This window comes from Vigna umbellata, chromosome 8 (genome assembly GCF_029865625.1).
Source record: "Vigna umbellata cultivar VRB3 chromosome 8, Vumbellata_1.0, whole genome shotgun sequence".
NCBI lineage: Eukaryota > Viridiplantae > Streptophyta > Magnoliopsida > Fabales > Fabaceae > Vigna > Vigna umbellata.
Window position 1 is genome coordinate 23,735,497 of NC_142172.1, and position 14,392 is coordinate 23,749,888.

At 39.0% G+C, this 14,392-nt stretch overlaps 1 pseudogene; it reads left to right on the forward strand.

The window, feature by feature from the left end:
* Positions 1-10,194: 10,194 nt before the first annotated feature.
* Positions 10,195-13,656, forward strand: LOC124839152 (putative pectinesterase/pectinesterase inhibitor 20 pseudogene; annotated as a pseudogene).
* Positions 13,657-14,392: the final 736 nt, after the last annotated feature.

Genomic DNA, 14,392 nt, shown 5'->3' on the forward strand with positions numbered 1-14,392 from the left:
ATGTGGCTGGGCTAACAAGAAAATTGGTTTTTCTGGATCACAAAATCCTTGAGTTAAGAGAATCATAACAACACAATCATCTTATTCATTCCCAACTTTCTTTTGCCTTTGCATTGAGCTTTACTTCTTTTTCTTTTCTTTTCTTTTTCTTTGCATATTCTTATTTTTTTAGCTCTTAGCTCAATGCTTTTCATAATTTCCCAACAACCCCAAACTTGAACATTTAACAATACCACACAAGATTTTCTACTTAACTCAAGGTAAAGATTTTTCAATCAAAGGGTTTTCAATGTATATTCAAGGCTAAGGGTTCAAAGGATAGAACACACAGTGTTCTCTTTTATTGGGCTAATTTTATGAATTTGGCCAATAAAAAGGTTTTCAACAAATGGCCTTGATCACATGATGCAAAACAAGTAATTGATTCAATCATAGAAAACCTGGACAAAACCATTCATGCTTTCAAAGTACTAGCATTCAACAATAACAACTCTGGAGCTCAAAATCTCACACATAAGCTCATTCACATTTGACATACACATCCTGCTTAATTTCACAATCACAATCATGATATCATGCATTTGTTCACAAAACTTGTGAATCACCTGTATAAGCATTTTAATGTGCACATCATCTCAACATCAGTTAATCATAAGCATCATTCAGAATTACTTATCACAACATCACAGTTAATAGCAAACCATCACAAGAAACCAGGTTTCAAATAGAGTACATCAAACCCTAATCTAAAAACAAAAAACAAATAAGTTCAGAAAACTTAAACCACAAAGCATAAGCACATGATAGCATTCATCAGTAAATGTTATCTCAACTCCTCATCAATCTGAGCTGTCCTCTGTATCTTTCTCTTCCTCCTCATCTTCATCATCTTCAAATGCATCATCCTCATCAGCTTCATCTTCTTCCATATCTCTAGCTGAAGCTTCAGCTGCTCCAGCTCCTCCTCCATGCACTGGTTCCTCTGGCCAAGCTACCACATTATGGAATTCATCCATAGTCCACCTGTGGGCTGGAGGTGTATCATACATCCCCACAATCATCTCAGCAGTGGCCACCTGCCCTCTGTGAATGGACTGCAACTGAGCCCCTATAAGAGACATATACATGTCCCTCATCTGGAATGGCTCTGCTTCATGTGTCTCAGCAGATGTCTGGCTCTGTGTTGGCCCTCTCTCTCTACGAGCACGGCGTGGTGGAACTGGCTGAGCTGCATCATCACCTCCACAGTACTGTCTATAGTAGGCCTCATCAATAGCTTTTCTTGGCCTCTCAAAAGGTGGAGCAGAAGTGTCCACCCCAGCTATCTTGCAAAGGTGCGTGATCAAAGAAGGATGTCCTAGTGGTGCTTTGTTGTTTGAAGTATTGGCGCACACACTAATCTCATCAGCTATCACCTGCCCAATATTAACATTCAAGTTTCTGATAGCACAATAGATAAAGAATGCCCTGCTGAGAGTAATATCTGACACATGTGAACATGGTTGAATGTTGGCATGAGAAAACGCCATCCAATACTTTGCAAGAGGAGTCAAATCTGTCCTCCTAATGTTAACCACTGAGCCAGATCGATTCCTTTGGAAGTGTCCTCCAGGTATACACAGTACTCTCTCCACATCCTCATAATCAGCACCTTCCTCCATGCAAAGAGCAAACTGGCACTGCTCACCAGCCCATACAGTGTCCAGAAAGTTATTAATTGAATCAGGATCATACCTGATAGCATGGCCTCTGACATAGCCCAAATAATTCTCAGCTGGATAATCACCAATCTTCTTTGCATTGGTGTAAAATTCCTTAACCACCGCTATGTTGGCAGGTGCAGGATAAGTGGCTAGCTTTCCCCAGTCATTCCCTAAAACTTGCTCTCCAAATTGAGGAGCAAGGTTAGGTATCATTCCAACCTTTCTCTCCATCAGAAGTCTCCTGTCCTGAACCACTTTAAAGTGCTTCTCATGTTTCCTAGAGAGGAACCTGCTAGAATGGGGTTGCTCTGGTTCCTTTTCCTTTCTCTTGTTTGCCATGGTTTTCAATCTTTTTCCGGATGAGGATGCCATTCCTACATTCAAAACACAAACAAAACCACAGAACATGATGTTAATCATTAGTAAAACACAGAACACAACTCCTTTCGAAGCTAAACCACCGCTGAGGGCCAGAATTCCCCCTCAGCGCCACCAGTACCACATTCCAAATCACACAAAACCAGAAAAATCAAATCTGGCAGAGTGCCGCTCAGCGGCAGTTTACCCCTCAGCGGTAACTCTGCAGATTTTTGAAAAACCTGTTTTAAAGCTTTCCTAACTCCACCCAAATGCAATTTTCAGTTTTCCAGTTCATAATCATGCAGTTTAATCGGTTCAAACATCCAATATATCATCAAATCATGCCAAGAAATCAAAACCCCTAAATCTTCATGCTTTGACAATCATATTCAAGATCAAAAACCCTAGAATGAACAAAATGCATTTTACTTACTTGGGTGGAGATACTAGATGCAATGAGAACGCTTCCAAGCTAGAATGCTCTCTCCCAACCCCAAACTTTGATGGCACACTAGTGAAAAAGTGAGTGGAAGAGAAATTTTCTTAAGAGGGAAGAGTGAAAAGATGTGGAAAACCTTGGAGAAGGTATGTGGGAGTGTTTGTGCAGAGAAAAATCTGAAAGTGTGAAAGAATACGCAGCTTAGGGTTTAAAAATACCCTAATGGGCTCGGGTCCCGCTAAGGGGAACTAAAACCCCATTCTGCGAGAGTACCGCTCAGCGGTAAAGTACCGCTCAGCGGCACTTTCGTGAAGTGCTCTTCTCCTTCTTTTCTTAACCTACGTGCCTCCTAGACATGCCCCTCACTGGTTCCCTGCAATTCAATGTTCAAAAATGCCTATGCAAACCCTAACTAAAACAAATCAACAAAAATATTCAATCAACTGGGTTGCCTCCCAGGTAGCGCTTGTTTAACGTCACGAGCCTGACCCAAAATCCACCAACACCCTTCAGTAGGTGCAAAATTTTCTTACCAACACCCATCAGTAGGTGTTACAGCCATTGTATCCTTCAGTAGATACTTAACCACCTAGCATCCTTCAGTAGATGCTATATCCAACAAAATAAATACAGAAATAATGTTCACAAATTAAAAAAAAATTACAAAACCAAATCAAAAGTTTTTAAATTCACTCGGTTGCCTCCCAGCAAGCGCTCTTTTAATGTCATTAGCTTGACCCAATAAAGTTCAAGTTCCATCTTCTTTGTAGTTGATGTTATCATTCCACCAACTCCTCAGCTGTTTCCTTTGAACTGTTTTGGTTCTTCTAGAACATGGAGACTCTATCTCTATCATCTCCTTCTCTTTAAAGCCCTTCACAACCCACAACTTGTTCTTGATTCTAACAGGTGTGCCAAGTTGGAGTCTTCTTTTCTTCCAGTCTCTAGGAATTTCTTCTCCTCTTCCAATCTCTTCTTCCTTGGGTACCTGAAACAATAAACAATGATTACCTGAAACCTCAAGATTTTCATCTTTACGGCTAGTCATAGGTGCATCTCGAAATGCAGCTTTATAACTTGCTTCTTCCTCCTTTGCTTGCATCTCATCTTTGAAAACATCTACCACCACTCTCTCCTCTCTGTCCTGGAGCACCACTATACCTTCATTTACATCTATGATAGCCCTGGCCGTTTTCATAAACGGTCTTCCAAGTATGATAGGTATCTTCTCAGTCTCCATCTTCATCACCACAAAGTCTGCCAAGAACTGAAGTTTGCCAACACAAACTATAATGTCCTCTACAATCCCACATGGCTCCTTTGAAGATCCATCGGCCATTACTATTTTAATCTTTGCATGTTTCATTTTAACATTGCCGAGTTGCTCCAGTAAAGAATAAGGTATCAAGTTAACACTTGAACCTAAGTCAAGGAGAGCTTTCTTTACCTTTTTCTTCCCTATAGTACAAGGGATAGAAAAACTACCTGGATCTGACGCTTTAGGAGGGAATGACTCTTTCTTAACAGTTATACACTCTTTTGCCTCATCATCTCTACGTCTCTTCTTTGTAGAAATTTCTTCATCAGATTTTATGTAAACTGCAATTTTCTGTAAAATTTGTTCCCAAGGTGCTTTATTATCCACCATTCTGAATAATTCTGTGAAATCCATTTGTTTCTCTTGATTTATTGGAAAAGGAAAATTGTTTTTGCTCTCTATTTCTCTTCTTTCTTCTGTTTCTCCTTCTTCTAACTCAATTATCTCTTCATTCACACTCTTTACCACTTTGCACTCTTCTCTAGGGTTAACCTCAGTATTAGCCCCAAAATTTCTATTTGGCCTTTCTTCCAATTGCTTGGTAATCTGACCCATTTGAATCTCCAAATTCTTTATAGCAGCTTCAGTGCTCTTTTGAGAAGATTCGGTTTTCTGTATGAATTGCTGAAGAGTTTCTTCCAACCTTGTTGATTTTTCATTAAGCATAGATAACTGTTGCCAAAAGGTTGGTTGCTGCTGCTTATTATATTGATTTGCTTGCCCAGTTTGTCCTTGACCAATGCTTGGATGTGGTTTCCACCCTTGATTGTAATTCCCTTGACGGTATGGAAATTGATTAGCCATGAAATTAACATCCTCCAAGGCCTCCACTGGAAAAGCACATTGACCATTGATATGATCACCTCCACATAATTCGCACAACTGAGTTTGCACCTGTGCAGCAGTTTTCAACTCTTTAGGTAATTGTGCAAGAGTTTTAGTCAGAGTCTCCAGCTGTTGAGTTAGAATTTTATTTTGAGCTAGCAAGGCATCATGTGTCTGTAATTGGAGAACCCCTTTTTGTTGCATAGGAACTCCTCTTTCGCTGTTGAGCTCATTATCACTAGTAGCCATGTTGTCAATAATTTCTATAGCTTCCTCTGGAGTTTTCCATTTAATATTGCCTCCTGCTGAGGCATCAAGCATCATCTTGGTTTGTGAACCAAGCCCTCCAAGGAAAGTTAAGACTACTTCCTGTTCTTCAAAGCCATGCGTGGGTGTTTTTCTTAGCAGACTTTTGTATCTATCCCATGCATGCCCCAGTGATTCTTCCATGCCCTGCTTAAATGAAGATATCTCTTGCTTGCCTTTTGTCACCTTTGATTGTGGAAAGTACTTGTTCAAAAACTTTGTTACCACTGCTTCCCACTCTGTGAAACTTCCTTCTGGAAAAGAGTTCAACCAAAGCTTAGCATTGCCTCCCAATGAGAAAGGAAACAAACTAAGTTTGATTGCTTCGTCTGGCACCCCATTGATTTTCACTGTGTTGCAAATTTCATTAAATGTAGTAAGGTGTTCATATGGGCTTTCATGAGATAACCCATTGAATTGATTACTCTTCACCAGTTGGATCAATGCTGGTTTGACCTCCATATTGGCTGCATTGACTCTAGGTCTAGCTATGCTGTTAAAATGTTGAGGTCCAGCTACATTGGTGTAATCAGCAAGAGTTCTTCTGATATGATTATTCTCCATATTTTCTGTGCTATTGTCAGAACCTTGTGGTGATGGTTGCAACAGAGTTTCCGGAGGAGGGAAAAGTTCTCTAGATGTTCTGATTCTTCTCCTCCGTCTACTGTCTTCTAATCCTTCAAGCAACGGTTCTGTTGTTTTCTTGCTCCTAGTTCGAATTGCCTCCTGCATACACAAGAACACAAAACCCTAGAAGATTTGGTTAGCACAAAAAGATATAAAAGAAAATATAAGATTCAGAAAATAAAGACAAAAAACAGAAATAAAATAAAATAAAATAAAAATTCGAAATTTAAAAATAAAATAAAAAAATAAAAAAATAAGTCAAAGATAATTAATAATCACACAAATTAACCAGTTAAACCACGAGTCCCCGGCAACGGCGCCAAAAACTTGATGGACAAATTTATGAACACCAAATTATGATGTCACAAACTTGTTTTCAATCGGCAAGTATGACCGAATCGTTCAAGTAATAAAACTTGGTAAGACCAAGTATCGTTCTTCCCAAAGGACTCATGGCCTAGTTTAGTTATGTGGTTTCTTAATTAACTAAGACTTACAAACGAATTAATTGGGGTTTAAAATGCAAGACAGAAAATAAATATGTATGCATGAATTTTGATCAATGGCCAAAAAGCAAAAGATAAACACTTTCAATGAAATTTATATATGGATATGTGATAACTCGATTAATTAAGACTTAAAGAAAACGAGATCATTGGTTTCAGATGCAAAGACAGAAAATTAAATATGAATGCAGTTTGATCAATAGTAGAATAGCACAGTGATGAACGAATATTGTTTTTAATATGAGATGAGTAGGTTGTTGGGGTTAGATTTCACTAAGTTCACTCTCATGTATGTAAGAATTCTTCTTTATGCATTAATGTTAACGTCACTCACTAAATAACTTAAACCCGTTCCCTCGGCGAAATAAGTCTGTCCTTAATCACTAGTTCATGCAATTCTTAGCATTTCTAGTAATTAAATGTGAAGATCAAGAGCTTTAAGATGACCAAGACTCATACCCTCATCCCTGAGAAATATTACTCTTAGGAGTAATTCAACAAGAACCTGAATTGTAAGGAATCTCCCGGCACTCATGTAATTAATAAATCATGTTATTGAGTGAGTTAAACAAAGCAAGCGTTGTAACAAATGAAATTACTCTAACAATTAATGAAAAGCATATATTATTAAGAATCAATTCAAATACATGAGAGCTCACAAGGTTACATCATCCCCCAACAATAAATAGTGTTTAGTTCACCATAGACATGGTGAAACTAGATGAATAATGGAGAAGAATGAGATAGTAAAACCCTAAAAGTAGAAGATGGAAGCTCCCGCATCCAAATCCGCCTCTAGAGACTGAAAAAGTGTGTTGTTGCGCTCCTCATGCCAAAGATACAAAACCTAGGACGTCTGGGTCCTTTAAATAGAGCGAAAACAGAACAGAAACGAAGTTTGGCCCTTGTCGCTGGCGCTCAAGCGCCCTAAGTGGGGTGCGTGGGCGTCAAACGGTACTTTCTGGTGCTTAAGCGCCCAAAAGGGGCGCCTAGGCGATGTGCAGTGCACTTCTAGCGCTCAAGCCCCCCTAAGGAGCGGCCAAGCCTCGCGGATTCTTTCAGCACTGCGTTTTTTTCTTTTTTTCTACAGTTCTGCTCGCTCCTTGAGTTCCTACTCCTTCATACTTTGACTCTTCCAAATCACTTCATTAACTTACTAAAACAAGGGAATTTAGTCATGAAATCATTAAGTTCAATCTCAACTCTCTTATTCACACAACTTAACAGAAAATCGTGATTTCAAGCAAGTTTCTAAGTAGAAAAGAGTGCATTTAGTATCAAAATTACATCACAGATAACGATATTTTCAACCGTTATCACAATCCTTCCAGTGAACCTCATTGTAGCTGCACTAGCTGATCCTTTTAATGCATTAAAGGATAAATGGTGTTTCAATTCTGCTTCTAGGTTAACCATATCCTCCTCAAGTCCTTGTTCGTCCTTCTCATCCTCCTCCTCATCAAGTTGCATAAGCAAGTACTATCTATTTGGACAACGATGTGTGGCAGAGAATTTTTCATCGCAGGTGAAGCATAAGCCTCTTTCTCTTCGATATTGCATTTCAGTACGTAGGAGACATTTTCTTAATAATACTGTGTCTTAAAGGTGCAGCATTTGGTTTGGTGTTTGGTGTGGCCAAAATGGGTTGTTGCACAGGATTAATGTATGATTGATTGAAGGTATTTGTATGAGTCTGTTTATGGGAACTCCCATATGAATATCGATTTTTGACAATATATTTTTCTTCAAATAAGCGAGCTAAGGAGATGGCTTTTAATATAATGCTAGGTGCTTGTGCAATAACCTCACGCTTAATGTCAGGTTTAAGACCACTTACAAAACAATCCAAGAGAGCTTCTACGCTAACATCATAAATACGATTAGCAAGGCTGGTAAATTCCACATAATAATCATTTGTTGAGCCTGTCTGTATGAGTTTAAAATGTGCTGATCTAGCTGAATCAAAAGGAGAAGGACCAAATTCCACTTCGAGTGACCTGACGAGAGTATTCCAAGAAATGATTGGACTGATTCTCTACATCATTTGGTACCACGATAGTACATTCTTCTCAAAGTGGACTGCTACAATCACAATGTGTTGTTCATCCAAGGTGTTATAATACTTGAAGAATTGCTCCGCACGAAAAATCCATTGAAGGACCTCCGAGCCGTCGAATTTATGGAAATCCAGCTTCACGTTCCGCACTTGCAAGGAATGTGTAAAAGCTCTTGAGTTCTGCCCCCTACCTTGAAGATTTACTTTGAAATATTCAATTTCATTTCTCAGCTTTGTCATCTCACGAGCGTGGTCACGATTGCTTTTCTCAAGGATTTCTAGGATTTGGGCAAGCTCAGGTGAAGATGTACTCGCAGCCATGGTGGAGGTAATGAAAGCACCAATGTAATATATAGTAATATATGCAACAGGATAAGCACAAAAAATAAGCACCGAGACCGAATGCACCAGAAAAACCACCGACTAAGGGTCGATATGTGTCCCTTTAAATTGACAATAGTCAACAACAGAAAGAATACATCCAGAGAAAGAGAGAAGGCTATTCAATCATTGCCCACCTCTCTCCTACCCCACCCTTTGCTATATAACTAATTCCATTCCCAAAGATACCTTTTCAAACGTGCATTTGGCTGCCTCACACTTTTCCCCTTTCCTTCAATGTCATCTTTATGAGGTGGTGCTACTTGTCCTTGGTTGTGTCTACTGGCCTCAAGATTTTCTTGAGCTTCTTAACTCTTTTGTCCTTGGATTCTGCCCTTAAATTCCCTACTATGACCCTCCTCATCATGTGCGTTAGTTGGGTATGTGGCTTGGTACCATATGGTAATTGGTCTCTAAAATAGCATTACTTGGTTAAATGGTCATTCTGAACCCGGAAAGATATTCAAAAGTTTTGGGAATTGAATTTAGTTGAATCAGATTTAATAATTTATTAATAAAAGTAAAATATATTGAATTTTGAATTGAGCTTGGTAGGAGTAGTGCATAGAATTTTCAAGTAAACCTGTTTAGATTATGCTACCCAGATATACCCACAATCAAAGTTTATCAGAAAATAAAACCATCAGCTAGTTCCATGAATAGACTTTTCATTTCCAAATACACAACTTTGACTAAAATAATTCAAATAGACTTAAACTTTGCCAAAAGAGTATTCAACCTCCGAGCATTAATAAATATATTTTAAATTGATAAATATATTTTAAATCTAATTCAATTACAACTTTCAACCTAAGGTACATTTGATAAAAACTAATAAATAACAAATTACATTGAAATACAGACTAAATCATTATGTTAAAATTTTATAAAACCTAATAAATAATAAATTACATTAAAATATACATAACTAGTTATGTTAAAAAATAAATTTTAAAACTAATTAAATCTTACGAAAAGAATTTATAAAATAAAATTTACATTTATTTATATTATAAATTAATATTATCTTTTAGCAGTAAGAGATTTAACCATTTATTTTACAATTTTTTTACAATGTTTATATGGTGATTTTTGATTGATCGTTTCAAATATATTTTTAAAAATAAATTTAAAAGAACTAATAAATGACAAGTGATCTATTGTTAAAAAAACTTATTAAAAAATATTGTTACCGTATCAAAGTTTTTACCATCACATTTTGTCATTATCTCCCTTCTCCATTTCTGTATCTCGTGAATGCTGGAAACCAACCACTCAGTTGACAAACTTAAATTTAATTGTCTCGCAGGTATCAAATAAACCATGTCCCAAATATAGCAATGTATATGAATAAATATAATCCAAAGGAATATTTGCATGCATGGACGTTTGCAGTAATTAAACTTAATGTATGCTTCCTAATTAAACTTCCAATAAAAAAGATTCAAAATGGTAGGTTGGAACTTGACTACGTTCGTGGTAGCCATGGCAACAAGCTCAAAAACACTAACAAAAACTCTTTCATTTGACTTCCAACCAGCAAAGCTTTCATTCTCACAAATTCTTACAATGAGAAAATATGTTTTTCCTTCTATATATATGCCCAACTAGCAAGCACCTTATGTTCATCCCTAGCTACTACAACAAACCTAAAACCTTCATTCAAAAAACCAATGGCTCTTAACATTTCTGTCCTCATATTCTCGCTTTGCTATATGCTTTCCTTCTCTCTCTTGGCATCATTCTCCATCGCAGATATCAGTTCATCCTCCATTGTTCCACCTGAAACCATTTGCGGGTCCACCGTAGACCCTACTTACTGTAGCAAAACCGTGCTTGCCAATCAAAATGGCAACGTCTTCGACTATGGTCGCATTTCTTTTCAAAAGTCCTTGTCCCAGACACGCAAGTTCTTTAACTTGGTGGGTTCGTATCTTCAAGGTAGCTTGTCGTTCTCTCAATACACTATTGGTGCTCTTGAAGACTGTCGATACCTTGCTGAGCAAAACTTTGAATACTTATCAAACATTTATGCCACTACTAGCCAAGCTAGCGCTGTTCTTCCGACTTCTCAAGCTGAAGATTTTGAAAACTATCTCAGTGCCGTTTTGACTAACCAACAAACATGCTTAGAAGGTCTTCAGAGTACAACTTCAGATGCAAGAGTGAAGAATGACCTGTTATCATCTTTCTCTGATGATTTGAAGCTTTACAGCGTTACGTTGGCTTTGTTTTTAAAGGGGTGGGTGCCTGAGAAGAAAATCATCAGATCGTGGCCCCAAAATGGAAGACATTTGAATTTAAAAAATGGTCGCTTGCCATTGGTCATGTCAGATCGAGTACGTGCTATTTATGACTCAGACACCATGGGAGGAAACTACTAACCACTGATAATGGCGGAAGTGTTGTTATTAGTGACATCGTGGTTGTTAGTCAAGATGGAAGCGGAAACTTTACCACTATCAACGATGCAATTGCTGCTGCACCAAACAACACAGTTGCTGGTGATGGGTACTTCCTTGTTTTCATCACTGAGGGAGTGTACCAGGAATATGTATCCATTGCCAAAAGCAAGACGTATTTAATGCTTGTTGGAGATGGGATCAATCGGACAATCATCACGGGCAATCACAGTGTTGGAGATAATTTTACAACATTCAACTCAGCAACAGTAGGTAAAAAAAATAATTTGCACGCACCTGCATATACGATAAATTTTATGACTAATGTGTTGTATACGTATGTGCAAAAATATATATATCGTTTTATCCCGTATCTATCTTCAATTACATATGCTTGGTGTGGATTTGCAGCTGTTGTTGCTGAAGGGTTTGTAGCTGTTAACATAACTTTCCGTAACACTGCTGGAGCGAGCAAGGGTCAAGCAGTGGCACTAAGAAGTGGAGCAGATTTGTCAACATTCTATAGCTGCAGCTTTGAAGGGTATCAAGATACATTGTATACACATTCTCTCAGGCAATTTTATCGAGAATGTGACATATATGGCACCGTTGACTTCATATTTGGAAATGCTGCCGTTGTTTTGCAAAACTGCAATATCTATTCTCGTCTCCCTCTGAAAGGAGAATCAAAACACAGGAACTTCCATACAGAATGCAACTGTGAAAGCTGCTGATGATTTGGCTCCAGCTGTTGGCACCGTAGAAACCTACCTTGGGAGGCCATGGAAGGAATATTCAAGGACAGTTATCATGCAGTCCTTTATGGACAGTTTTATAAACCCTGCTGGTTGGCATGAATGGAGTGGTGATTTTGAATCGAGTAGCTTGTACTACGCAGAATATAATAACACAGGACCTGCTTCTAACACTTCCAACAGAGTCACCTGGCCTGGTTATCACGTCATCAATGCCACAGATGCATCCAATTTCACCGCACTAGTGCAAAATTGATCTTTAACGTCACCTCATAGACGTCCGTCCACCAAAACTCCAACGTAAATAATTGACCGGTGGCATAAATGTAAATAATTGAGTGTGGAGACGTTCGTCCTAGACGGGGCCGGACGTCTATAATACAGTAGACGTCCGACCCCTCTAACGGACGTTCAAGGGGTTGACAGGTTCAACTACTCTGTCAGCCTCTTGAACGTCCGTCCTGGAGGGGGACGGACGTTTAATAGACGTCCGTCCCCCTCCAGGACGGACGTTCAAGAGGCTGACAGAGTAGTTGAACCAGTCAGCCCCTTGAACGTCCGTCCTGGAGGGGGACGGACGTCTATATATATTAAACGTCCGTCCCCCTCCAGGACGGACGTTCAAGAGGCTGACTGAGTAGTTGAACCTGTCAGCCCCTTGAACGTCCGTCCTGGAGGGGGACGGACGTTTAATATATATAGACGTCCGTCCCCCTCCAGGACGGACGTTCAAGGGGCTGACTGGTTCAACTACTCTGTCAGCCTCTTGAACGTCCGTCCTGGCGGGGGACGGACGTCTATATATATTAAACGTCCGTCCCCCTCCAGGACGGACGTTCAAGAGACTGACTGAGTAGTTGAACCTGTCAGCCCCTTGAACGTCCGTCCTGGAGGGGGACGGACGTTTAATATATATAGACGTCTGTCCCCCTCCAGGACGGACGTTCAAGGGGCTGACTGGTTCAACTACTCTGTCAGCCTCTTGAACGTCCGTCCTGGAGGGGGACGGACGTCTATATATATTAAACGTCCGTCCCCCTCCAGGACGGACGTTCAAGAGACTGACTGAGTAGTTGAACCTGTCAGCCCCTTGAACGTCCGTCCTGGAGGGGGACGGACGTTTAATATATATAGACGTCTGTCCCCCTCCAGGACGGACGTTCAAGGGGCTGACTGGTTCAACTACTCTGTCAGCCTCTTGAACGTCCGTCCTGGAGGGGGACGGACGTCTATATATATTAAACGTCCGTCCCCCTTCAGGACGGACGTTCAAAAGACGTTTAAAATAAGGACTTACTAACCAAAACGCGAACCCGCGAGGAGTTATGCGAACCCGTGAGAGTTCCCTCTGCGCCTTGCATTTCCAGGTTGGTTTTTATCTGTTTTGGACCATTTAATCTTACTTTTATTCCGATTAAATTGTTCAGTGATGAAATATCTTTCATTTGAACCGATTAAAAGTCGTTTTCTGTGTATTTTTGTTCAGTTTGTAGCGTGTTCTTGGGCGGCGTTTTTGGCCTACGTTTTAGGTCATTTACTCCTCCATCTCCCTCCATTTTCATTTCGAATCTGCTCTTCAGACGTGTTGCAGTGCACAAACAAACGTCCAAACCCTGTAATCCTAAATAACCCGTAAATAACCCTAAATAACCCGTCTAATAAAGCCCTTTCTGCAGTAGTGTATAGACGTCCGAGAGGTTCACAGCGGACGTCTATATAGACGTCCGCCTGATACAGCGGACGTCTATATAGACGTCCGGCCTGACACAACGGACGTCTATATAGACGTCCGGCCTGACACAACGGATGTCTACATAGACGTCACCCACATAGACGTCCGTTGGAGGTCGGACGTCAAAAGACCCACAGAACGGACGTCTATAGCCCGTTCTGCACTAGTGCCGTCTCTAACTTCTTGGCTGGGGATAATTGGATTCCCCAAACTGGGGTCCCATATTTAACTGGCTTGATACAGTAAACTAAAATGTTCTTCAATATATATTTTTGTAATCTGTATGATTTAATTTCTCAATACGAAATTAAATTAAAACACTTTTATTAATACTAAAAGATTTTATATACACAATCCCACATAATACCGTGTATATATGTTTATACACAATGATTTTTAAACAACAAAATAGATATTTAATGTAGGCCAAAAATAGACATTAAATAGTTATTGGTGTTGGATTTGCGTTGGTTAGTGTTGGCTTTAAAATTGACCCTAAGTACAGATGGCTTAGTTGATGATAATTTATTAATACTTTTGATTTTCTAATTGAATCTGTTTAGCATTGGCCACGGCGACGTAACGCCCTTTTATTTTAAAATTTATTGGTGTTAAGTAAAATCTATTTTTAATATTAGTTTAATTGGTGTTAATTTGACCATTGTTAATGACAATACTATGAAAATTTCTCATGTGGTAATTTCATGTTCAAAACTATAAATGAAACAAATAGAAAAGAAAATTATAATATATGAAGAAGACGAGTATACTTGAAATCGATGAATGTGGACGAAGAAGATGAACATGGACGAATAAAATGAGTTTAAATGAAAAAATTGAGGAGAAGAATATGAATGTTGGTGATAAGTTTAAATGAAGAAGATGAGTTTAAATGGATGAAGCCTATGATCTTTTGCCTAAGGTTAAATTTTTAGAAATGTTACTTCCTTGTCACAATATTATGTCGCTGTAATTTCTATTG